The following is a 24,454-nucleotide window of genomic DNA, read 5'->3' as shown; positions in this document are numbered from 1 at the left end:
GCAAGCTCGTTCCACTGCCCACGCCCCAGTCGCGTGGCAGAACATTAGCCTGGACTTTATCACAGGACTCCCGGTGGATCAGGGTTGTGCAGCCATCCTGGTGGTGGTAGACAGCCTAACAAAGATGGGGCACTTCATTCCATGTAGGAACCTGCCTACGGCTGGCCAAACGGCGCAACTGTTGCTTCAACACGTGGTGCGGATACATGGAGTCCCTCAGGTCATAGTTTCGGACAGGGGCCCCCAATTCATAGCCATCTTCTGGAAGGGGTGGTATTGTTCCCTGCACATCGAGTCTGCGGTGTCCACCAGCTTCCATCCCCAGACGAATGGACAAACAGAACGGCTAAACCAAACGGTGAAGAAATACCTGAGATGCTATGCGGAAGAGGACTCATGGGTGGCCATGTTATGGATGGCCGAATTGGCCTACAACAACACGACGCACAGCTCCATAGGTGTCTTTCCCTTTTTAGCCAATTACGGTTTCAGTGCCTGGAGTTTGCCAATCACCATGCCGCGGTTGACGAGCAATCAGCCTTCAGTACAAGCACACATGCAAGCGCTCCGCCAGGAGCACGCTTACGTGAGGCAACACCTGATAAAGGCGAAACTAACATACAAAAGATGGGCAGATCGACACCGAGCAGAGGGCCCACAGTATAAGGAAGGGGACAAGGTGTGGTTGTCCACAAAAAACATACGCTTCAAATTGCGTAGCGTATTCCATCCCAGATATATAGGCCCATATCAAGTGGTGAGGAGGATCAATCCTGTAGCTTACAAACTACGACTTCCGGGCTCTCTTCGGATCCACCCTGTATTCCACTGCAGTCTTTTGAAGCCAGCCGCGGGGGGCTGAGGAGACAGCCACCGGCCATAGCCACGGAGGCAGGTTAGGAGTATGAGGTGCGTCGCATAGTGGACGCCAAGTACAGGAGAGGAAATCTGTGGTATCTTGTCTCGTGGAAGGGGTACACCTCAGAAGAGGATTCGTGGGAACCCTATGACAACGTGCACGCATCGGCCAGGATTCGTGCCTTCTACCGCCGACACCCTGACAAGCCCGGTTCTAGGAGGCGCTGGGCCGGGGGACCTACTGTCAGGGATCGGGTATCGCGGGCCTGCCTGGCCTACAATCCCCAGAATGCCCGAGGACCGGGAGGGGGAGGAGCCGCGCGCACAAAAGAAACGCAACGCGCACAGGACGTCGTGCGTAATTCCAGAGTGCGAGTCAGTCCCAGACCCCGTTCGGAGAAGGAAGTGCCGTGAAACGTTTCTCCACTGCTGATGGAGACCTCGAGATGACGAGCTCATAGCGGACTCTGCCTCCCTTCCTGGGCACCTTAGAAGCAGCCGGTCTGCTGCTTGAGAAGTATCACCGACGCTGCACCAGGACACAGCGTCTGTTATTGCCAGTTAAGTGTTCTGTGTTTCCGCATCAGACGGGAGGTCCATCAAGTTACTTTCCTTTCTTGAGACGCCCTCTCGAACGGCGTTGCCCAGCGGACTCCGACGCTGAAAGCGCTGTGATTTTGTTAATGTTCCTTTGTTGGTGAACCGGATCTTACCTGTCTCCCTTCTGAGACGATATTAAGGAGAGCTGGGGGGGTCCCAGTGGGTTCCTTTCATTTTGATGCGCATTCCACTGGCGGTGAAGCAACCGTGGGGTGAAGACTCTTAGGGTTACAGCCCGGCATAACAAGGGGATTCTCTGAACCCTTCAGAACACTGCGTGAGGCCAATGAAGGCAGCGATAATTCAATGCCCTAGTGCCTAGTTACCTGTCCTCTCATGCCTTGTCGAGACTATTCAGTCATTACCTTTGCGGGACTAGTACAGCAGGGTTCCTGCTGACCCTACACCCCACAGTTCCCTTCCAGGATAAAAAAGAAGGGGAGGGGGTGTTATTTGTCCTCAGCTGTTAGCGTGACACGTATGAATGTTCGGTGCGGGGCTTGGCTCTGGGTTATTTGTCGGTATGAATATGAGTTAATATTGGTGCTAACAAAGATAGTATAAGGAGTACCAGTTTGATAACCAACAGAAGGTGTCTTCGTTTCTAGTGAGAATTTAAGAGAGTAGCCTTTCATGCCTATGTGTTTGTTTGTGTTCATATGTTTTTTCTTTTACAGGTTCTACTCCCAGCTGTACCCTTCCTTCCCTTCCCTCGCTTGATCGCTCTAACCTTCCGTGCCATTAGTGCAGGAGTTGGGGATGTCAAGAGGTGGAACCCCTATTGCATCACCAGAATCCTGAGGAGAGTTGGACTGGGGGACGGAATCGTAACAGTGTCACTCTCTGCAGTGTGTCTTTAGTTTCCTAGCCCGGGTGGGGAACCTCGCTTGCATGTGGATTAGTGGAGTCTCCATAGTGGATCAGGGAACTTGTTTTAAGGATTTTACAAATTTGGATTGTCTCAAGATTCTTTAAATAGTTACAAATTCTACTCTAATTTTGGGAAATAGTATACATATCGAAAACAGTCTACTGGTTATGAATTCTATAAAAATCGATACATGGGGAAAAAGGACATTTAACAAAGACAAAGCAATGAAATAGTAACAATGTGTAACAGAATGCAATTGTTAGTTTAGAGCAGTACGAGTTGATTTGTAGCAGTAAACTAGCAAACGTTAAATTCTCATCTGGAAAAAAATTGTTATTATTTCATAAAGCATAGACTTACTAACATGATATAACATTTAGACATGCAGCATATTACAGAATATAACAGGACCACAACATCAATAAATGCATGAAATGGAAAAATCTAGAAGAGACTAAGAGAGAAAAAGGTTGACAGAAAAAATGATTACTTTGTCCAAAACCGTAACCACCTCCTAACTCCTACAGCCCGAGGAGAAGGAATGCTCCGCGTGATACGCAGAGCTAAGTGAGCCTGATAGTCTGTCACTATTGGCTCAGCAGACAAAGATAGCAGCACTTTGTGCAGAAAAAGTAATAACCTAACAAATATTGGCCCTCTGTGGCCAGACACAAGCTACGCCTTATTTCACCAAAGTCCGACTTTTCCCTAACGTCCCACATTACACCCTATATTACACCCAGGGGTAGTGTGTACCGACTGCCTGACGCCCAGCGGTTCAACTCAAAAATCCACCTTTTGAATTATTTTAGATACTCCCAGTGTTGAGAAACTCCGGAAGTCTCTAAGAAAACTAATTTGACTAAAAAATAAGATTGAGGTGGTGACCCTTTATAACACACAAAGGATCGGGGTGTACTGTTGTCTCACACCCAACTGTTAAAGCTAAAGGGTACCCTATATAACACACCATTGTGTCACGCCCAACTGTTCAAGCTAAAACTTATCCCTGTATAACACAGCAAGGGTCAGGTGTGTAGTGTTGTTTTAAGCCCAACTGTTCAACTGCTGGGACTAAGAATCAGATGTAGTCTCTTACCCAGAGGACCTCTAAACATGGATTAAGCAGAACTTCTAATCAATTATAGCGTCTGCTCACCGATCTTGTTTGCACAGATGTGAATCCATTTGGGCAGGGGTCCTTGTCCTTCAGCAGCAGCCGGGCTGCACACAGAGGGGAACAACATGTGCCCCCCTGCTTGCACACTGTGGCACAGAGGCACAGGGCCCCCCTTTTGTTTTCTCACAACCACACTTTTCATGGCGGTTGCACCACCGTGAAAAGTGTGGCAGTAAGGAAACTTGTAATATGCGTGGCAGGGCCGCAGCAGCCCCGCCAAGTGTATTGCGGCCTCAAGACCACCGTGCACTGCTAGGGATCTCTGATCCCTGGTAGTTGAGGGGGTCCCACGGCAGCCTGACTGCCCTGGTAATAATAGAGCAGTTGGAAGACCGCCACTGTCACCCCAGCAAGACTTGTAATAAGACCCTTGTCCAGCACTATGTACTTTTAATAAATAATTAAATAAACACATTCCATTTTGACTCAGATTATCTTGTGTATTTATATATTGATAAACCAATACAGGCTGTTCTGCATGCTGTGGCTAGGTTAATAACTGGACCCAGGGAAAAAGATTATATAACACGTGTATGGTAACTCCTCCACAGTATGCCATTGGAGAACTTGGTTGAAGTCCAAGGTGGCATCTTAGGCATACAAAGATTTAATTTTCATCTGACCTGGTTCTTTCATAGAAAAGCAGAAAGTTGTTGGTGTTGAGAGAAAAACTGTGCCTTCGGCATATAGCTTTACAAAGAGTGATACCAAAGATTCTAAAAGATGCACACTCTATAATGGTCCTCTTCGTGCAGTTTCTCTTTTGACCAAGCAACATATTGCTGTGAACACTGTGGCTTTTTTACCCAGAGCTTCACTGATCCACTTTCTTTCTGACCCAACCGGGGGAGGTGATTGTTACTGAATTAAATCTAAGAGACAGTGTCAAACACTGTAGCCAGCCACATCACCCATAGTGTGACTTTGAAGGGACAGGAAACTAGTGTTGTAAACCTTGCCAGTCAGGGTGGGCCATTTTGGGGTTTCCGCAGAGAACCAAAGGTAGTTTGTTTTCGCCTTTCCCTGTGTCATCATGGGGGTGAAAGGAATCAAAACCCTAATTTAGATTTAGGCCCTAACCATTCTGTTCATTATTCTGTTTTACCCATCTCTTTCCCAGAAACTTTGAAGCATTATTATCGTGTAAAGAAGGACATTTTGTAGGAGGCTGTTTAATGTGTGGTTAAAAGTGCATGTTTAAGTTGCACATTTTATCTGATAATAATCTACAGACTGCTTCACAAAAAGGTCCAAATGCAGTCTGACTAAAATGTTTTTTACTCCTATTGTGTGTTTCTGGGAACGTTCGTGACTTGAATATGTTACAAGAAATTCAGAGCAGCAGAGGATGTTCCAAACATAGATCTGTATAGAAAAGGTGACTGTTAAAGTCACAAAAACAGGACATGACAGAAAAGCAGAAAGCTTTTCCTATTATTAATATGGGATTGAAGTTATGGGCATTTGTCAAATGTAGTATTATAAAGAAGGACTTTCAGCATGTGTAATTTGAGACTGACTTGTGCTTATCTTATGGTGCAGTAACTCTCCCAGCTGTCTTATTCTGTGCATATGCAATAAACCTGTTTTCCCTCCCTCCCTTTGTTGCAGATGTGGTGATTAAATGATTTTTGCTACTTAATGGATTTTTTCCCAACATCGTGGTGGAGCCAGCCAAGAGATCCCCTTTGCTCTGGCCTGTCACTGGGAAGGTTTCCCTTTGTGGCCCCTTCGGACAACTAATTTAGTTGGCGCCATTTGAGAAGGATGGCAGATGCCGGTTGAGACAAAAGATCTGTTTTTTGGACCACAGGGGTACCGGTCTGGGGGACGTCTGCAGCGGCCAGATAAGGTAGGGAAAAAGGGCGATCGTCGATTCCTTGTGTATTGATCTGCAACCGTTCCAAACGGAGATGTATATCTAGTTAATCCTGGCAGACCTTTGTTTAGGAATCATCAGAGAGGGAGAGAGCAAAGTAAATGTGTTTTGTTGATCCTGTCAGAGCATTGTTTAGGAATTGTCAGAGAAATAGATGTGTACTTAGTTAAACTTGGCAGACTTTTTTTTCCCCTTGTGGAATTATTAGAGAAATAGCAATTATATAAGAATTTTATCCTGACCGTTTGAATTAGGAGAACTTCGGAGTAAGGGAGAAAAGTTTGACATTTTATATAAATATGGTGTATGATTTGTTAAAAAAAAATCATATATATATATATATAATGTAGATTTGTGATTATTATAGCATGTGTAATAGATCATGAGTTCTCTTGCATTATCAGAGGTACCAACTGTTTTTTTAGTGTTAACTCCATTAGGACTGGAGCCTTTAAGAATAGTAAGAGTTGGGTCTACTAGGATACCAGGTAGATTTATTTATTCTGTGTAATATAGATCCAACTGATTTGAGTGTTGGTGTGTGAAACTCTTGTAAGTCTCCCACAACTTGCTTATTTAGGGATAACTGAAGAAGAGGCTAAACAAAAGGGAGTAGTCTGTCTAATAGTCCACAAGCATTTTCCCCACGAACAGGAAAAGTAAAAGTTTTTGGTAGATTAATAGAAACATTGTGAGTTCATGCCTTTCTTTAGGAAATCTTCCCAGGGAGGCAGGGAAAGATGGGGACTCTAGTAGGTCACATGATTTCCACATTTCCAGGAGATTCTGACAGGATAAAACATTGTCAGGAATGGGCAGAAGGTACAAAGACTTCCCTGGTTCCATGGCCCCCAGATGGCTCTTTTGATAATACAGTGACAGCTCATGTGATATCGTATATCTTCGGAGCATATAAAGGAGATAAAATAACAAAAAAGTTTAGCGTCATTAGACATGTGGAAGATACTCAGTCAGGATTCCCATGTAGAATCCACAGCACCACCCCCAACATATTCTGAGATAATTAAAGGGCCCTTTTGCCATCAGGGTATGTATCTATCATTGTCAGTGGAAGATAAGGAATCCACTAACTCAATAGACTCTGTGGACACTGATGTTCCAGCTGTAGGCTACAAAGACCTGACATTAATACCCCTGACTGATGTAAACAAAATGACACCAAAGGTTGATGACTTGTTAAACATGGGGAAGGTTGATCTTGCTTAAACATTTAACAAAGATTCTCTAAAACCTGAAAAAGTATATGAGGGAACAGTGTCTCTAACAGAACACATTTCAGAAAAATTTATGGAAAATTGATGGAACAAAAGTCAAAAGACATATTAGAATCAGCTAGTAAGATACCTAAAAACTCAAGTGAAGGAAATGGATACTTTACTAGCACCCCACAGGTGAAGTTTGATTTAGGAGCACAATCAAAGAAATATCGGGAAGAGGATAAGGGTTATTGTGACAAGACCACCAGTGTAAAGGGAAAACAGAACACAATTGAGAGACTAAGCCATATCACTGATGACTGTTCAAATGTATTTTTTTTTTTTAATTCTTTTTATTGGCATTTAGTAATTTAAACGTACATACAACGTGTGTCGCATAGATAAATGTGATTCATAAGTATCAGAGTAGACCTTCATCAAAATAGGGAGTACATCAATATCTTATTCAGTGAGGATGTGGTCTGTGTTGTAGCAGAGCATTGCCAGTAAGAAAAGCTGGGGGGGAACTGAACTGGGATGTGCCATGGGGTTTTTAGTGTTTGGGCCAGGCGTATGCTATGGGTCCGTTATTGCCTACTCGACAGTGCAACTACTGCTCGCCTAGGAGGAAGCGGGTGTATGGATTAATGTGGGGGGCCGTTGAGTGTGATAGACGGATGAAGACGGACCCGGCTGGTCCAGAGGTGGCACAGGGAGTCGTGGAGGAGGATCCCCTATCTCGGGAGCCTGCACAGCGGAAGGCTGTACCGTGTCGGGGGTCTGGGTGTCAGTGGCCGTGACTTCCGGGGACTGGGATTGTCTGAATTGGTACAATAGAAGCGCCCATTATAGGGAAATTGGGACTTTGCGGGTACCTTAGGCTTCTTCCGCACGGAGTGCATCCTCCTCAGCAGCCGCCCATTTAAGAACCGCCCCCATCCATGCCGCCAGTGGGGGACCTGATTGGGCACGCCAGTGCATGGCTATACAGCGTTATGGCCAGCAAGTGGGCTAGGGATACAAAGCGCATTGGTATTTTGTGTCGTTTCCTCCGTCCAAGTATGCCCAACGCGCAGCCCTCCCAGGTAATCAGGTGGGTCAACCCGGTGAGCTACATGAGTGTCGAGTGGATAGATGACCAATAGGTCTGAATGCCCGGACATGTCCAGAACATGTGGTGAAAGTCTATGTCCCCCGCTGGGCAACGAGGGCAGAGGAAGGTCGTGTCGGGGTAAAAGCGTTGAAGGCGTGCTGGTGTTAGGTAGGCCCTGTGCAGGATGTGAAACTGTATGTTCTTAAACCGGGCGTTCCTGGATACTTTTTTGGGGAATTCTATCGCTCTTTCCTATTCACTATCATGAAATGGTCGTCCTGCTTCCTCCTCCCAGAGGGTCCGTAGGGGTCCCAAGAGCGGGGGTGTCAGTTCCCTAATCGATTTATATAACCATGTGGTGTGATGGCGCCCCGGTCCCATTCGTAATATTGTGTGGAGAACCGGGTGTGTGGGGGGTTCCCCCAAGGTGAGGTCGGAGTATGGCCGTTAGTGGCTGGAGAAGTTGGCGGTGACGCAAGAACTGGCCTGGGGGTAGGTCATAATCGTCCATAAGTTGCCGGTACGACCGAAGCTGTCCTTCTTCGAACAGTATTTCTGCCTCGGTAATGTCCCTTGACGTCCATTCCCGCAGCATGGCAGATGTAAAGAACCCCCCATGTCTGGGCCAGCCGACCAGCGGTAGCAATGGTGTGTATGGGGGGCATTCTGGTGCCATGCGATGTATACGCTGTACGCACTTACGGGCTATGTCTACTTGTAGGGGGTAGGTTCGCGTGGTGCGAGACCCCGGTATGAGTAGGCGGCGTAACTCTGGTATGGGTGTGCGACCCGTGGCAGTACATGTTTCGAGTGTGCATCTGTCTGCCGTCCAATAGGAGAGCCACTGGAGCTGCGATGCCAGGAAGTAGGCTTCGAATGAGGGCGCGCCGAGCCCCCCCTGTGTCGTGGGTAATTTCAGCTTTGCTAGCGCATTCCTGTGCCGTCCCTTACCCCATATGAGAGAACTGAGGAGTGTGTCTAAGTCCTTGAAGAAGGAACGGGGCGGGATTACTGGGAGGTTGGTGAAGTGATATAAAAGCCGCGGGACCAGTATCATCTTTGCTAGGGCAACCCGGCCTATCGGGGCCAACGGAAGGCTCCGCCAGAACCCAATGGAGGATTGTATCCCTGCAAGTGCCCTGCAGTGGTTACCCTCGTAGATGTCGGCTGGGGAATGGTATAACCGAATCCCGAGGTATCGGGGACCCTCTGCCGCCCAGTGTATTTTCCGGCCACCGATCCATACATCCTGGGGTGAGACGCCTGGATGGAGGGGGTACACCATCGATTTGTCCCAGTTCACTTTCAAGCCCGAGGCCTCCGTGAATTCCGTCAGGGCGGTCTCTAGTATGGTGAGATCCGCTGTCACGTCTCGTATGTATATGAGGAGGTCGTCGGCGTACATGGACACGCAGTGCGTGACGTCCGCTAGTGGAATGCCCCAGTCTTTCCCGTCCCGACGGAGTCGGATAGCCAAGGGTTCCACCGCAAGCGCAAATAATAAGGGCGAAAGGGGGCACCCTTGTCGTGTGCCCCGGTGTATTGCAAATTCCGGGGAGATGTAGCGACCGAGACGAACCCGAGATGTAAGGTTAGTATATATCAGGCGAGTGTAGGCTATAAGCGTGGGACCCAGTCCTGTCCGTCCGAGGACGGCAAAAAGGAACTGCCATGTGAGGGTATCAAACGCCTTCTCAAGGTCCAAGATTAGACACGCCGCCCGAGGGAATCGACCGCCTAGCTGATCCTGGATGTGAAAGAGGCACCGGATATTGTGAGAAGTATTCTTCCCCGGGACAAAACCACATTGGTCCGGATGTACCAACGAGCGTATAATTTGTGAGTATCTATCCGCTAAGATTTTCCCCAGGATTTTGCAGTCGGCTGTAAGTAGTGTGATGGGGCAATAAGAGGCTAGGAGTTGGGGGTCCCGGTCGGGTTACGGAAAAGTCACTATCACCAACGCTCTCATGGAGCTGGGTAGTTCACCGATCCTGAATGCCGAGTCCAGAACTGCGAGGAAGCGGGGAGTCAACAGAGGGGCGAAGGTGGTGTAGTATTCGAGCGGAAACCCGTCCAGGCCTGGGGCCTTGCCACGGGCCAGGGCTCTTACAGCTCTGGTGATCTCCGTGGCTTGTATCTTTGCATCCAGCCCCTTCTTGTCCTCAGTAGAGATCTGGGGGAGGGGTAGAGGGTCCAGAAAGTGGTCGACGGCCCCTGGATCGGAGATGAGGGGACAGTGTAGACCGCTGAGTAGTGTTGGCAGAATGCCTGAAGGATCTCGTCTTGGGATTGCACCAGGGAACCTTGGAGGTTTATAATTGCAGTGATGGGCCGGACCTCAGTGTCTTGTTTGGCGAGCCATGCCAGGAGTGTGCCCGTTTTATCGCGGTCCTTGTGCATGCGGGTAGCGTAAGTCCGGAAGTTGTGACGTCGTAGATCTATGCACGCCGCTTGATATACTGATTTGGCTTGGGCGACTTGGGTAGCCGTCGCTACCGACTGGTCTGCGGCTTTGGTAGCCGTGGCCAGTCGCTGTTCCGCCATCTCTAGGGCTTGTTCTAATGTGTGTCTCACCCCGACCCTCTGTTTAATACATTCCCCACGGGCTACCACCTTGAAGCCGTCCCACTCGACCAGGGTCGACGATGCAGTCCCTATATTATGAGTAAAGTAATCTGAAATGCTTTGTTGGTGGTCGTGTGTGAAGACCTGGTCTGTGAGGCATTCCCGTGAGAGTCGCCATGTGGGGACAGGGGGGTGCGGGGGTCTCCATTGGAGGCCAAGAAGGTGTGCGTCGTGATCGGAAACGACGCTGCCGAGATAGTCCGAGTGGCATACTTGCGGGAGAAGTGTTGCGGAGCATAGGAATCGGTCAAGCCGAACTCGTAGGTTGTGTGGGATGGAGTGGAAGGAATAAATGCGGGCCTGAGGGTGGTGTAGTCTCCATGCGTCTGTGAGCGACCAGTGCGCGACCCATGCTTTAAATCATTCGATTTGTCTGTGGGTGGGGGAGTGCGGGAGTGGGGGATGCGAGCGGTCCAGTCTCGGGTCCAGGATACAGTTATAGTCCCCGCCTAAGATCCAGGGTTCATGGGTGAATTGGGCTAGAGAGTTTGTAAGTCGGTCCCAGAATTTATCCTGATCTACGTTCGGGGCGTATATACTTCCCAAGAGGATAGCCCTGCCATCCAAAAGTCCCTCCAGTAAGGCGAATCTGCCTTCAGCGTCCACCACCCGTCTAAGTTCCCGGAATGGGGTCCCTGGGCGAATCAATATCAGTGCCCCCCGGGCAAACGAGGAGTAGGTCGTGGCGCAGATAAGTCCGCTCCATTTTACTCGCAGTTTGCCCACTTCAGTCGAGTTAAGGTGGTTTTCCTGTAGACAGAGGATGGATGCTTTTTGTTGCTTCGCGTAGGTGTATATCGCATAGCGCTTACGTGGGATGTGTAGACCGAGTGTATTGAGCGTGAGTATGTTTATGTCTGCGGTGTTCGTCAGCTGCGCCATGAGTAGTCGGGTCTGTGTGCGGGTCGGGTGAGGTGCCCGTTAGGTAGATTATTTTGTAGTCTCCTAGGGATGCGCCGCGCCTGTGGGGAGTAGGTAGGTGGGAAGCCTGTCCGAGCGGAGAGTCTGTGACATGGAGCCCCATGGCAGGGTGGGACATGTTTGAACCGGGGTACTAACAACATGTGGGGGTGCGGGAAACTGTCCCAATACAGAGGACTCATCGTTTAGGAAACGGTGCGTCCAAACTTCCTCCCGTGACACGAGGAGGGATAACTGCTCTATATGAAAGGGGGTTAAGGTATGCAGGTGCGAGGCCACCCGTTGAGTGGGCATGTAGAAGGAGCAATGCGCGTTGTGTGCAGGGTGTCAGCCCCTGTGTTTGAGATCATGAGCATGAGGCAGACATACATATAAGGATACAGTGCGTCAGTCAGTATGCCTGAGTTGCCTCAGGACGAGGCAGGAGAGGTCAGTCCGTCCAGCAGCCCATCTGCAGTTTGCGGAGTGGCGTGGGGAAGCGCCGCCAGGTCCACCCCGGAGACGGTGCCATCGCTGTCGTTTTCGCCTTCTGGCGAAAACAGGTGCGGGGGTCGATCTATGAGTTCCGAGGGCGGCGTGGAGCGCAGATCGATTGCTGCTTGCAGAGCCCCGCGTCTCTCACGCATAATCTGCTCGAGGTCGGGTGAATCGTGAGAGCTACTTGTGGGCCTGGACTCGATGTGGTGGAGCTTCTTGGGGCGTTTCCGGGTGCGGAAGGTGTTGAGAGGCGAGCCCCTTTGGGGATGAGGATTGGGTGCCCGTGAACAGTGCTCATCTGCCCAGTCCTGTGCAGCTTCCACGGATGTAAAAAAGAGGGAGGACCCGTTGTGGATGATCTTTAGGCGGGCGGGGAAGAGTAAGGCGTATTGAATCTTATTGTCTCGCAGTCTCCGCTTTACGTCTAAGAAGGAGGATCTCTGCTGTTGTACTGCTCGGGCATAATCCGGAAAGATCATTATTTGGTTGTTTTCCACCCGTAGTGGCGCCGCCAATCTCGCCGCCCGGAACACCGCATCCCGATCCCGGAAGTGGAGGAACTTCGCCAGAAGTGGCCGGGGCGCCGCGCCGGGCGGGGTCTCTGGGCCGGCACCCGGTGAGCCCGCTCGATGGAGAAGAAAGCTGTACGGTCTGAGGGAGGGGTAAAGGATTTCAGCCATGTGTCCATATAGTCTATGGGATTTCCTCCCTCGATGCCCTCCGGAAGCCCCAGCACTCGGATATTGCAGCGTCTCGAGCGACCTTCCAAGTAGGTAGCGCGCTCCTCCACCGCGGTTAGACGGGTGAGGACCCCCTGGAGTGTCGTCTGGTGTTCTTTCAGCTTTGGCTGTATTTCCGCCAACGTCTGTTCCTCTGTGTGCACCCGGTCAGCCAGTTTCCGGTGGTCATCGCGGAGAAGGTTGACATCTGTTGCTAGGGTACCAAGCCGTTCCTCCATTGACAGACGGGATAGTTCGATGGCGGCCAGGACCTTGTCCAGCTTGTCCGAGATTGATAGGTCCGTGGAGGACGCTGTGCTGAGGGACCAGGTCGAGGTTTTTGGCATGTTCTCCGGGGCTGTCTCCGGGACCGCCTGGTGTGGCGCGGGCCTTGATTTCCCCATCCTGACCCCACCGGGGGCGGAATGGCCGGCGCCGCTGGTCAGGCCTTGAGAGTTTGCCGCGGCGCCAGGGGTCCGTGCAGGGAGGAAGGCGCGGTGATGAAGGACAACGAAAGAGCGGCGCCGCGGAGCAGCAGCCCGAGCCGGTATCCTGGGACTCCCTCCACAGGCAGGGCGCCGGAGCCCCCGGTGTCAGACCGCAGTAACCTCCCGCATAGCGCCTCCAATTGCCGACCACCTATACAGGGAGCTCGCCTGCGTCCGATGTCTTTGGGTGGGAGATCACTTGCGACGTCCTCAAGAATTGGCGGCGCACTCCACAGGATTCTAGGGCGATCCTCGCGGCATCCGCGCTGACCAAGTCCCGTCCAGAAGCCCACAACAGAGGCGAGACCCCCGTAGCACTTCAGGGAGTAGTCGGCGAGGCCTGGCCGTGAGTGGCTGGGGGAGCTTGGACGGTACCCGGCAGGGTGTAGGGCTTGTCGCCGCCTCGTGCCGGTGCGGACTGTCGCGCCGGTCCCCTCCGATCTCTAGGGCCCTCCGGGACACCAGGGGGCTCTCAGGTGGTCCGCGTTGGGTAGATGGCGGATGGGCCGACCGGGAGCACACCACCCTCCCCGGGCGCCGCCGAGGAGGCTGTCGCTGTGACAGTCACTGAGGTAGAGGCCTCACCGGTGGTGCAGGAGAGATTCCGGTGTCCCTTTAGCGGCCATGTTGAGGTCAGGCAGGCATCGTGTGAGAGAGTCAAGAAATCCCCAGGTCGTGCCGCTCCCGCCGGATCCCAGCGCCTCCCCTCCACATCCCCAGGAGTCAGGTATGGGGGTACCTGGGTCCCTCGGTGGTGACGCCAATGTCCACTCCCGGCTCACTGCGGGCTCTCGGTATCCAAGATGGCGGGTCCGTGTGAGGCGGTGATGCTCATCTGCCTCAGGGCGTTCCGTTCCGAAGTCCTCGGATTTGCTTTTGGCTCCTCTCGTCCAGGCAGCCGTGCGGGGAAAGCGCACCGCCCCCGGTGTCTCTCCCCGCTCCGTCCTCGTCTCCGTCAAGGAAGCCCCGGCGCCATCTTAAGTCGCGGGCTGCGGCGCTAGCGGCTCCGTCCGGGGGAAGCCTCGGTACTACGGCTCCAGACGCGTTCGGGCGCCCATCCGGACTGCTCCGCCATGTAGGTACATTCTGGAGGTCCCTGGGCCGCCGAACACCCGTTTCAATGCTCCGAAATGCTGCGAATAGGCGCCCGGTCACGGAGCCTCAGCACTGTATGACCGCCATCGTGGCTGGCTTGGCCACGCCCCCCACTGATGACTGTTCAAATATATGTACATCTATATCATATCAGACAGATGAAAAGATAGTTGTAAGGGATATAGGATATGATGTAGGAATCAAGAATGTGATAGGAGAAGATGAGAAAGATGAGGAAGAGATAAACTCAGTGGGAAGTGAAATCGTAAGGGTTCTTTTTTTTAAATTCTCTTTTTATTGAAGAAATATGCTTGTACAGTAAGAAATCACGGGTCAATACAGTATCAGTAAGGCACACAGAACACCATTGTGTGCAAATAGTGGAAAAAATACAGCACATCAGGACCTATAACAGGAAGAGCTATGACATCAGCAACAGTATTTTGCAGTTCCACTGTGGAAGAAACACAAAGTCCACCCCTAGCAACATTCCATTTTGCCCATTTACTGTCCCATTTGTTTGGGCACCCCCGGTGTTTAAACATGTCTTTTCTGACAACCATGGCTCTGTCCATATCTTTGGCCCATTTTGCATAACTAAGAAGGATAGCCGACCCCCACCCCTGAGCAATGTTTCTTTTCGCTAGAGCGAACCCCAGAGATGCCTATGAACGTTCGGTATGGGTCAGATCCTTGGCTTCTCATGCATCCAATAAACAGATCTGTGGGGACAGTGTGATGGCCTTCCCTCCCACCCTTATCAACTCCGAAACTATTTTCGCCTAATAAGGGTGTAATTGCGGGCAGTCCCAAATAGTATGGAAAAATGTGCACACAGATGAGCACCCCCTAACGCAATTAGGGTCAGTCCGACGGCCCATCTTAACTAGTGTGCGTGCAGGTAAATAGCAGAGGTGTAAGACCTTAAGTTGGACCGGTCAGAAGCGCATTGGGATGGCGACCACTCAGCACTAGCGTAACAAACATTGAGGGGGCATCCCTGCAAGGAATGTGAAGGTGCCCCCTCCAGACTCAATTAAGAGCTCTCCGGCAAGAGTGCTGTGCTGAGGGGGCCCCCTGGAGCTTGGGGCACCCCAGGACCGCGGGGGCTGCAGGGGCCTGTGTTACACCCCTGCCACTCGAGGAGAGTCCAGGGCTTCCTGTCAGTCATTGTCCTCTAGATAGCCTATGTCCGTTTCCCATTGTTGACGGAGTTTAACGAGTGGATCAGGCTGATTATTAATCGGAAGGGTTCTTGACTGTGAACGCATGGAATTATGGCAAGAGGCTGAGAACAGAAAGGAGAGTAAATAGTGACTTGACACCCAATTAACCCCTTCGGCGCCGATGACGGAACGGTTCCGTCATGCACGTCGGTTGGGCTGTGCTTATGACGGAACCGTTCCGTCATGGCCCCGCCCGCGCTCAGAACCTTCAGCGTGGCGCGGAAATCCGCGCCGCGCTGAAGGGGTTAAATAGTAGTGAAGGGAGAAAACAGTTGATATAATGTTGTCCCATTTACTAGAAGGTATGGTGCCGCAGATGAAAGTGTGGCCTAGAGCAGGATCCTTTGACCCTGAATTGATGAATATGGCTAATTTATGTATTTTTGAAGGTTATGAGGACCCCAAGTGGTTTATGATTAAATGCAACAACGTCTTTGAGTGTGGAAGAAATATGCTATAAGGTCTGAGACACCTTATGAGGGACATGGTGGCAGGAATATTGTTGTAATGCAGATGCCACTGGTGTATAAGACAGGGATCACAGCCCGTCTATGTTCCATGGCAACACATGGAGATAAAGAACATCTAAATAAAGGCCTGCCTACATTACATGAAGGAGCAGGGATAATGATAAAAGCATTTGAAAATGCAACCTTTAGCTCTTGGAGATTTAAAGAGCCTGTTGAGCTCCATAGCAAGGGGATGAGGTGGACAGTATAATGAGAAGTGCAGGGATACTAGGAGTAACTATTACTAAAGGAAAATATGATGGGTCTGCTTTTGAAGTAGTGCGCTCAAGGGTGAGGTCTGAATTAAGGAATAGGTACCCAGACCGACCAGACATTGGGGCATTGATGGCACAAACCACTACAGGACAGTCCTGTGCAGACTACATAACAATGATGAAGAAAAGGTGGGAAGCAGATGTAGGACCTGTAGACATGGGATGTAGTTGTAGATTATTCGACAATATTTCAAAACAGGGGCTACCAGGAGACATACCAGACCACTTAGATGAGGTCGTGGCCTTAAATGTAAAACTATGGGCAGAAATATAAGCACATATTATACGTTTTTGTAAAAAAGGGAGAGGAAAAATAACGACCAAAGTGACAGAGCCCAAGCCAAACTGGTGACATAAACAATACAGAAACATGAGAAGGAAAAGACAGGAAAATAAATGACTGTGCAGGTTCCTGTTGCAAACAGGGAGTAAGGAAGGTGTCAAAGAGAGAGGGGAAAGTGTAAGGAAGACGACATTTTAAATGCCATTACGGCTGTAACATTGGACATTTTATTGCTGAATGCCTCTTTAAGAAGAGTGATGAAGCGCAGGGAGTGATAGGAAAAGGGAGAGGAAGGGGAAGAGAAAATGTGAGCACATATGGGCTACCACCCCAATATTGTCCTTATCAGTATGTCCCCCACACTCAACAACAAATAACTCCATTACCACAGGTTTATATGCCACAACAGCAATTTGCTAATGTACATTTTCTAGGGACACCAGCACCTGTAATACAGACAGGAGGCCAGCCTTAGATGCAGACTACTGCAGTGGTGATCACATGGAGTCAAGGACAAAGGGGAGTGATTGTTCAAGGGGGAAACCCCTTTTATCATACCACTTGATGGGGCGCACCAGGGAATCCCAATTGTTCTGTGGTAGCTAGGACTCTAGGCCCAGAGTAAGAACCAATGGTAGAAATTATTATAAGGTGAAGGAGGCATGCTTTCTTGTTTGACACAGGGGCAATAAAATCTTGCCTCTCAGAAGGAAATGTTCCATATTCCTCTCCCACCATGGATACACAGGGCTTCTCTGGTGAAGTACAGTGCATTCCATACACAACACATGTGCCCATGGAGGTGGCATGAGTGCGAACGCAGGAGCATCTACTTTATTCTCCAAACTCACCAGCAAATTTATTAAGAAGGGATATCATGTCTAAATTAAACAGGATAATAAGGTTTTCCTCTGATGGGTCCAGGTCAAGCTAAATGTGGGATACATCTGCTATGAATGCCAGAGAAAAATATGGGTGGAAGGGCAGAGCCAGTGCATTATAAATTGTTATCAGATACAGTACTTAAGGTTCTGAAAACTGAGAAATACTGTCAGGGAGATGGATGGAAGTGCCACCTAGACTAATTTTCAGGAGGCAAGTTGGTGGTGATGAACTGGGAAAGGTGAATACCCTTTACCTTGAGTGCATGGAAATAACCAGTAGGTGGGGCGCCCGGGTGGCCTCAGATAATGATGGAGGAATTTGGAAGGTCTTGATTTTTCTTATGCCTGGTCTGTGACCACAGGACATTTCTGACTCAGAACTCTTTTCAGATGATCCCACTAGGACGTTATACACACACTGCACCCTTGTTAATGTGTGTTTACTGTGCACAGACCACATTAACAGTTGTGCCAGCCCCCTCCCATGATATTGAAGCGCTTGCAGCATTCTCGGCTTGTCTTTGGACATCAGCTCCAGACGAGGTAGGACTGATACTAGCTGCAGAATCATTTCAAATAAAGTTGAAGCCAGGTGCACAATTGCCTTGTGTAAAACAGTATCCACTGTCCAAAGAAACAAAAGAAGGTATTAGAGGGACAATACAAAGACTGAAGAATCAGGGAACCCTGTATTCCTGTCCATCACCTTGTAACACTGCAATTTATGCTAGAAAAAATGCTACAGGTAATACTTGGAGGATGGTTCAGGATTTTTGCCCCCTTAATGCCATAGTATTACCAGAATACCCCATAGTGCCAGACCCATCTGCGATATTGACTAATATACCAAGTGACCATTTCCAAGTGACAGGAAATGGTTTTCTGTGGTGGATCTGAAGAATGCTTTTTTTTAGCATACCTTTACATCCCGACAGTCACTATTTGACAGCCTTCAGTTTTGATGGTGAACTAATTATGTACTATTGAGAGATAATTTGTTAAATTTCCAGTCAGACAGTACAGTCTTGCAATATGTAGATGATTTACTAATCAGAATTTGTTTTGGACACTGTCAATCTCTTAACACTACTTGCTACTGGTTCCCAAACTGTGAGCTGTGGCTCCCAGGGGAGCCGTCAAACCTAGCCAGGGGAGCCGTGCACCAAGCACTTTAATGCATTTAATGTTGAAGGGGTTGTTGGCTTCAGTTAAACTACTTAGACTTAAATGCATGATGTCGATGATTTGTAAGTGACATGCCTAAAGCTGTAAACTTAGTGCTAATTGAGGGCATGTCGAGGGAGATGACCTCCATATTTCATTGGATCCCCACATTCCAACACTCCCAAAGTAAGCGAAAGATTCCTGATTTATTTTGTTAGACTCGTTAATAGTTTTGTTTTTTTCCAAATGCATTTTACACCAATGCAAGTTATCAGGAAAGTACAGTTGTCCTGTCTATTAAACACTAAGTATTTTTAAGTATTGTCATTAGGTCTCGAATCATTGGTACTTCCAGTACACATTTCTTTCAGTATACACACATTTCCAGACAGGCCCACTCTCTCCTTGAGCACAGGGAAGCAAACCACCATATACAGCATAATGCCAACATTTGGAAGCAAGAAAGAGGGACGTTAAAAAAAAAAATCAGAGGAATTTATTTTATTTGCATTGGTTTGGAAGCAATTTTAGGGAGGAGACCGTAAAAATAAAGCTGTATGTGGTTTAAAAAATCGCGAGTCACCCTGCTGAGACAGGTGTATTGGCACGTATGACATGGGTAGAAATGGAAGTGCATACAAATATTCTTCAAGCACAGAAACACTTTGGCAATGGGGCCTACATATATAGGGGTGCTATCTAGCACTGAAAGTGGGATGAACAAGTTTGAGAGGGTACTCTAAAAAAAGAGGCCAATGAGTCAAGGGAGCAAGGGGTCAAAAAAGTTTGGGAACCACTGTACTAAGTGATACCAGGTGGACAGGGAAAAATTACAGTTTGTGCAACAGGAAGTGCTGTATTTGGGCCAAGTGTTGTCTGCAGAAGGCAAAAAGATAGCAGGTTCTAGAATACAAACTATACGTGATCAGCCTCAGCCCAAGACAGTAAAAGATATGCAAACATTTCTAGGCCTTTGAAATTTTGTACACCAGTGGGTATTTGCTTATGCTCAACACAAGTGGGGCCACTCCCAGGAAAGTGACCAAAGGTGCTCAAGAATAAAGTGTGGACATCTCACAAAACGTGAAGGACTGGCCTCACATACCACCTGGTGTCATGCTTCATCATCTGCAGTTCTCGCCCTCTAAAAACTCGGTTTGATAGAGGGCGGGCATACACCTGATGACAGGGATGCACTTCTAAACTAAGTGGGGCCCCGTGAAGAGTGAGTGAAGTTTAAAAACCATTACAGTTGCTAAATTATTTGTAATAAGGCAGGCGGCTGTATGGTATTACAAAAGTGGACGGTGACGTGGGAAAATGTATTATCCACTAACCGTAGTGAATAGGGTCAACATGTTTCTGCCCGGTGTCCCTAGGGGGTCCGCGGCATTCATCAGGACCTGTATCAAGCGAGCTCCGTTCTTACCAACTTCGTGGTGAGAAGGTACCACTTCAGAGGGCTCACAATAAGCCTGTAAGAAAAAAAAAACTGTACAAGAGAACCGTCAGTAGTAGGCTAGGTCACTTAAGTAACTTAAGTAAACTTATTCAGGACCACAATCACAAGAATTAGCGTGCATGGATATATGTGTGTAACAAGTGACAATCATCTGTGCACACATGATAAAATGAGAGATGTAATCTCTCACACCTTACCCAAGAGCCTCAACCTACGTGCTCCATGGGAGGAGGAATGGAGGGAAGGCCCCTTTAGTCAGTCTCTGGAAAGTTAAAAACAAAGGTAGCCATGGTAAAGATATACACATTATATACACTAAATGTACAAGGTCTACTTGTTTTTGCATGCGCAACTGCAATCGCAGCACACATTCCAATGAACTTCCTTACTTCATCAAGGTGCGCCTTTCGCCGTAGCACCGAACGGTGTCCTTTTGTCCTTCTGTCCTCCCTGATGAGGAAGAGGAAGACAAAAACAAAGACGAAATACCAGAGTGCAATGGGACGACCGAACCCCCAACACGGTGGGTGCAGTAACCCGGAGCAAAGTGAGGGGGAATGGCCCAACAATGAGCAGAGAATAACCAACATTGTGAACCTCAGTGATCACTCAATCTCTAAGGATGAGGAGTCTGTCCTCTCCAAAGGACTTGGTTTTGTCCCCACACCTACTAATGATTCTTTCGCCCTGAATGTAGAACTAGCACAGTTCTTTAGAAAAATTTAACTCAGGGACTTCTTTGGGGATTCCAGAAATGAACAAGACTAAAATACTAACATAGACCTGAGGAAGAAATCTACCTACTTACCACCGACCCAGAGCATCCCATGCCACATACAAGCATTTGAACAGGCAGTACTAAAAGAAGTGGAGGGGACTGACTTCCACAACACTAAAGGGTTTCAAAAACTGACGAGAGGAGAAATAACCGCATTCCAGAAACTCAAAAGCAACACAAATCTGGTCATCAAACCGGCGGATAAAGGCAGCGCCATCATCCTTATGAACCAGACGATGTACCGAGAGGAGTGTAAGTGATTGCTTTCTGACACAACCAGCTATGAGGTGTACCGTAGTGACCCCACTGCTCGTCTCATGAATAAGATCAAAAGCATGATTGATGAAGGACTTACCAACGACTGGATCACCAGACAGGAGGCAGAATTTCTTACCAACGACAGCCCCAGGACACCGAGATTTTACACCCTACCAAAAATTCATAAGGACAAGATGCCCCCACCAGGAGGACCAATTGTTTCAGGCATCAGATAAATTCTGGAACCTCTTTCGCAATTTTGCGATTGGTTCCTCAGACCAATTGTACAGAGGTCACCTTCATACCTAAGGGACACGAAAGATGTACTCTGTCATCTACGAGACCTGGAGATTAACATCACTGAGGACCTCTTCATAACAATGGATATAGAGGCGCTCTACTCCAGCATCCCTCAGAGACGCACTCTGGCTGTTGTGGAACATATTCTTTTGAACATGGATTGGGAATTTATCACTCCAAGACATTTCATTATGGAATGCGCAGAGGTGACGCTGACTGAAAACTACTTCGAATTTGAAGAGGTCATATACCATCAGATCAAGGGCACATCCATGGGCAGCACCTTTGCCCCCAGTATGGCGTGCCTTTTCGTACAAATGTAGGTGAATACGCGCTACAACTAGATTCAAAAGGGTTGCGTCCTATTTTTCAATATTAAGTGTGCTCCTGGGGTAACGTCTTCCAATCACTGTCGTCTCTTAAACATGCAAATTTCAGCACATCCTGGGAGGGGTGTGTCCCCCTAGGCACAACTTGCGTCCCAATGATGAGCTCCTCAGATTATGATAAACATTATACTCCAAAGGAAGGTTTAGTTCTTATTTCTATTTATTTTCATTCTTGTGAAATACTTTGTTCATTTCCAATATCAATAATTCAATTCCTTATGACTGGATTTATGACATCCAATACATTTTGGGGATTACCCCTTTGTCAGAAAACATTCCTGAAGAACAAAACATGTAATACTATGAGAGACTTGACTGTCAATTAAATTCATCTGCTTATTGTAATATATACATTGTGCATGTTTTTTTAATCAAAGCATAATACTATATGAAATGTAGTTGAATCAAAAATTGCTAGCGGTTTAAAGAAACAATCAATTAATTTCATTGCATTAAATAGTGTGAAGTTTAATCATGCTTAATACTTAATAAACAAATTTTAATGAGCTAGCATGCTATAGATTAAAGTAGTGGTTTACCGTGGTATTAAAAGATTTTATGAAATTAAACAATAACGGACGAGTTTAAACTCCGTGATGAGTCTGTGTCTTTGCAATGTGCTAAAGAGACAGAATGTATCGGCATGTTGATCAGATTGCCCGTAATTCAGAAGGTAAGATTATCATGCCGGTACTGTTAATATTATATATTTTGTTCTTCAGGAATGTTCCCTGGTGAAGGGGTAATCCCCGAAATGCATTGGATGTCATAAATCCAGTCATAATGAATTGAATTATTGATATTGGAAATGAACAAAGTATTTCACAAGAATGAAAATAAATAGAAATATGAACTAAACCTTCCTTTGGAGTATAATGTTTATCATAATCTGAGGAGCCCATCATTGGGATGCATGTTGTGCCTAGGGGGATACACCCCTCCCAGGATGTGCTGAAATTTGCGTGCCTTTATGTACACCATTTCGAGGAGGACCATATCTTCAATCAAAATAACCCCTTTGCTGCACAATTGAAAACCTGGAAACGTTATATAGATGACGTGTTTATCATATGGCATGGGAGCCCAGAGGAAGCAACAGCATTTGTACAATGGATAAATACCAAGGATGTTGTAAGATCCAGTGAAGAAGGAAGCCAGGAAAATAATTAAAATGATGTTTATTCGGGAATCCAGCACAGCACAAGTTGTAAGCTCAGTAGTTACAGGTAGAATGACCAAACTTAGACCTCTTAGATATAATCACAATTCTAAGAACACAAAAAGTTCCAAAAGAATGACGAAGGTGAAGAGACATTTTAAAGGGAAAGTACAATAAACAAAGAATACAACACATCTCCTTTCCTTAATAAATTAAACACAGTATACTAAAAAAATGTATTACAACAGAAAAGTGAAAATGACCAAAAAATACTAAAACTAGAAATAAGGAACAGAATAGTAGAAACTGCGTAATGCCAGACGACCTAAGACATGCGCAAGGGATTGGCGCACTTAGCAACTCTTCTGACATTCCACACCCTACCATCCTGAGTTATAACACTATTAAAATTCACTTCTACAACTTTAATAGGAGGTCCAAAATTAGAAAAACCCTTTCTTTTGAGACCTGGTTTCCGTATTCTCACCCAGTCTCCAATTACAACAAAAAAAAAAGATGGTTCTCTAACTTTCATCTTTAAGGCATAGGATTCCTTCATCTTATCTTGCTTTTGTTTTACTTTATATGACACTTTTTGTAGGTTTTGTTCAGAAACATCATCCATAAAATTCCCAACCATCTTTCCCTTAATCCACCAAGGACAAATTTTAGAAACAGGGTCTCTTCCTCTAAGAAGACGGAAAGGACTCTGTTCGGTGGTGGCATGAGGAGTAATACGGTATGCCCAAAGTCTCTCTCTAAGAACATTTTTCCATTCCTTCCCTGATTTCCTAGCGGACTCAACCCCATCTTTAAGTACTCGTTGAATCTCTCAACCTGACCATTCCCTTGAAATTCATAAAGGGCAGTAGTGCAGTGTTTGATGTTATGCAACTTCCCAAAATTTTCCATCTCATAGGATTTAATCTGTACCCCATTATCAGTCACTAGTACTTCAGGAACACCTTCCCTAGCAAATACCTCCCTGAAAAACTCAATAACAGCTTGCGTGGTGGCATGATAAACACATTTTACCTCTGGCCACTTAGAATGGTAATCAACGATTACCAAAGCAAAACGAGAATCTTGAGGTAAAGAATTGAAAGGTCCCGATACATCAAAAGCAACCTTCTGCCAAGGATACTTAGGCCACGGTACAGGCTTCAGGGGAGCTGGAAAAGACTTCAACATCTTATCACTGTTAACACATTCAAAACATTCTCTAACAGTTCTTTCTACAGTTTTATCCAAACCAGGCCACCAAAAACTAGACCTGATCAGTCTCTTCATGGATGACATCCCAGGATGACCTTCATGTGCTAATTTCAAAATGTTACTTTGCATACTCTCAGGAGGTACACATTTCCCATTTTTGAAAATCAGTTCATTTTCTACAATCAATTCAGTAGAAACTTGTGAAAAGGACTTGAGTTCAATCGGTATATTTCTATCTTCAGGCCATCCATTAAGGATAAAATGTTTAAGAGTGACCCATGTCTTATCAGAGTTAATACTGCTGTTCCATTCATTCTCAGAGATTCCGGAAAACTCTTGAGATACAGGATCTGTCACAGAAGCAATCATTTCAACATCCCGGGAAACTTCTGTTTCCTCAGTTCCGAGACTAGGCAAGCGAGAAAGACAGTCTGCAGTGGCATTTTGCCTACCTGGCACATACTCAACTGAAAAACTGTACTCTTGCAACCTGGACATAAGCCTACTAATTCTCGCAGTGGCATTC

General features: G+C 47.4%; 1 protein-coding gene across 1 annotated transcript in view; it reads right to left on the bottom strand.

Annotated features, from left to right (window-relative positions):
• The window catches only part of GCNT4 (glucosaminyl (N-acetyl) transferase 4), a 407,197-nt gene that overhangs the window by 276,506 nt on the left and 106,237 nt on the right, over positions 1-24,454 (bottom strand). The window lies entirely within an intron of this gene.

The sequence above is a fragment of the Triturus cristatus genome, chromosome 2_1 (assembly GCF_964204655.1).
Source record: "Triturus cristatus chromosome 2_1, aTriCri1.1, whole genome shotgun sequence".
In the NCBI taxonomy this organism is placed as follows: Eukaryota; Metazoa; Chordata; class Amphibia; order Caudata; family Salamandridae; genus Triturus; species Triturus cristatus.
The sequence above is the reverse complement of the archived record's forward strand: the minus strand, read 5'-3'. Positions and strand labels throughout refer to the sequence as shown.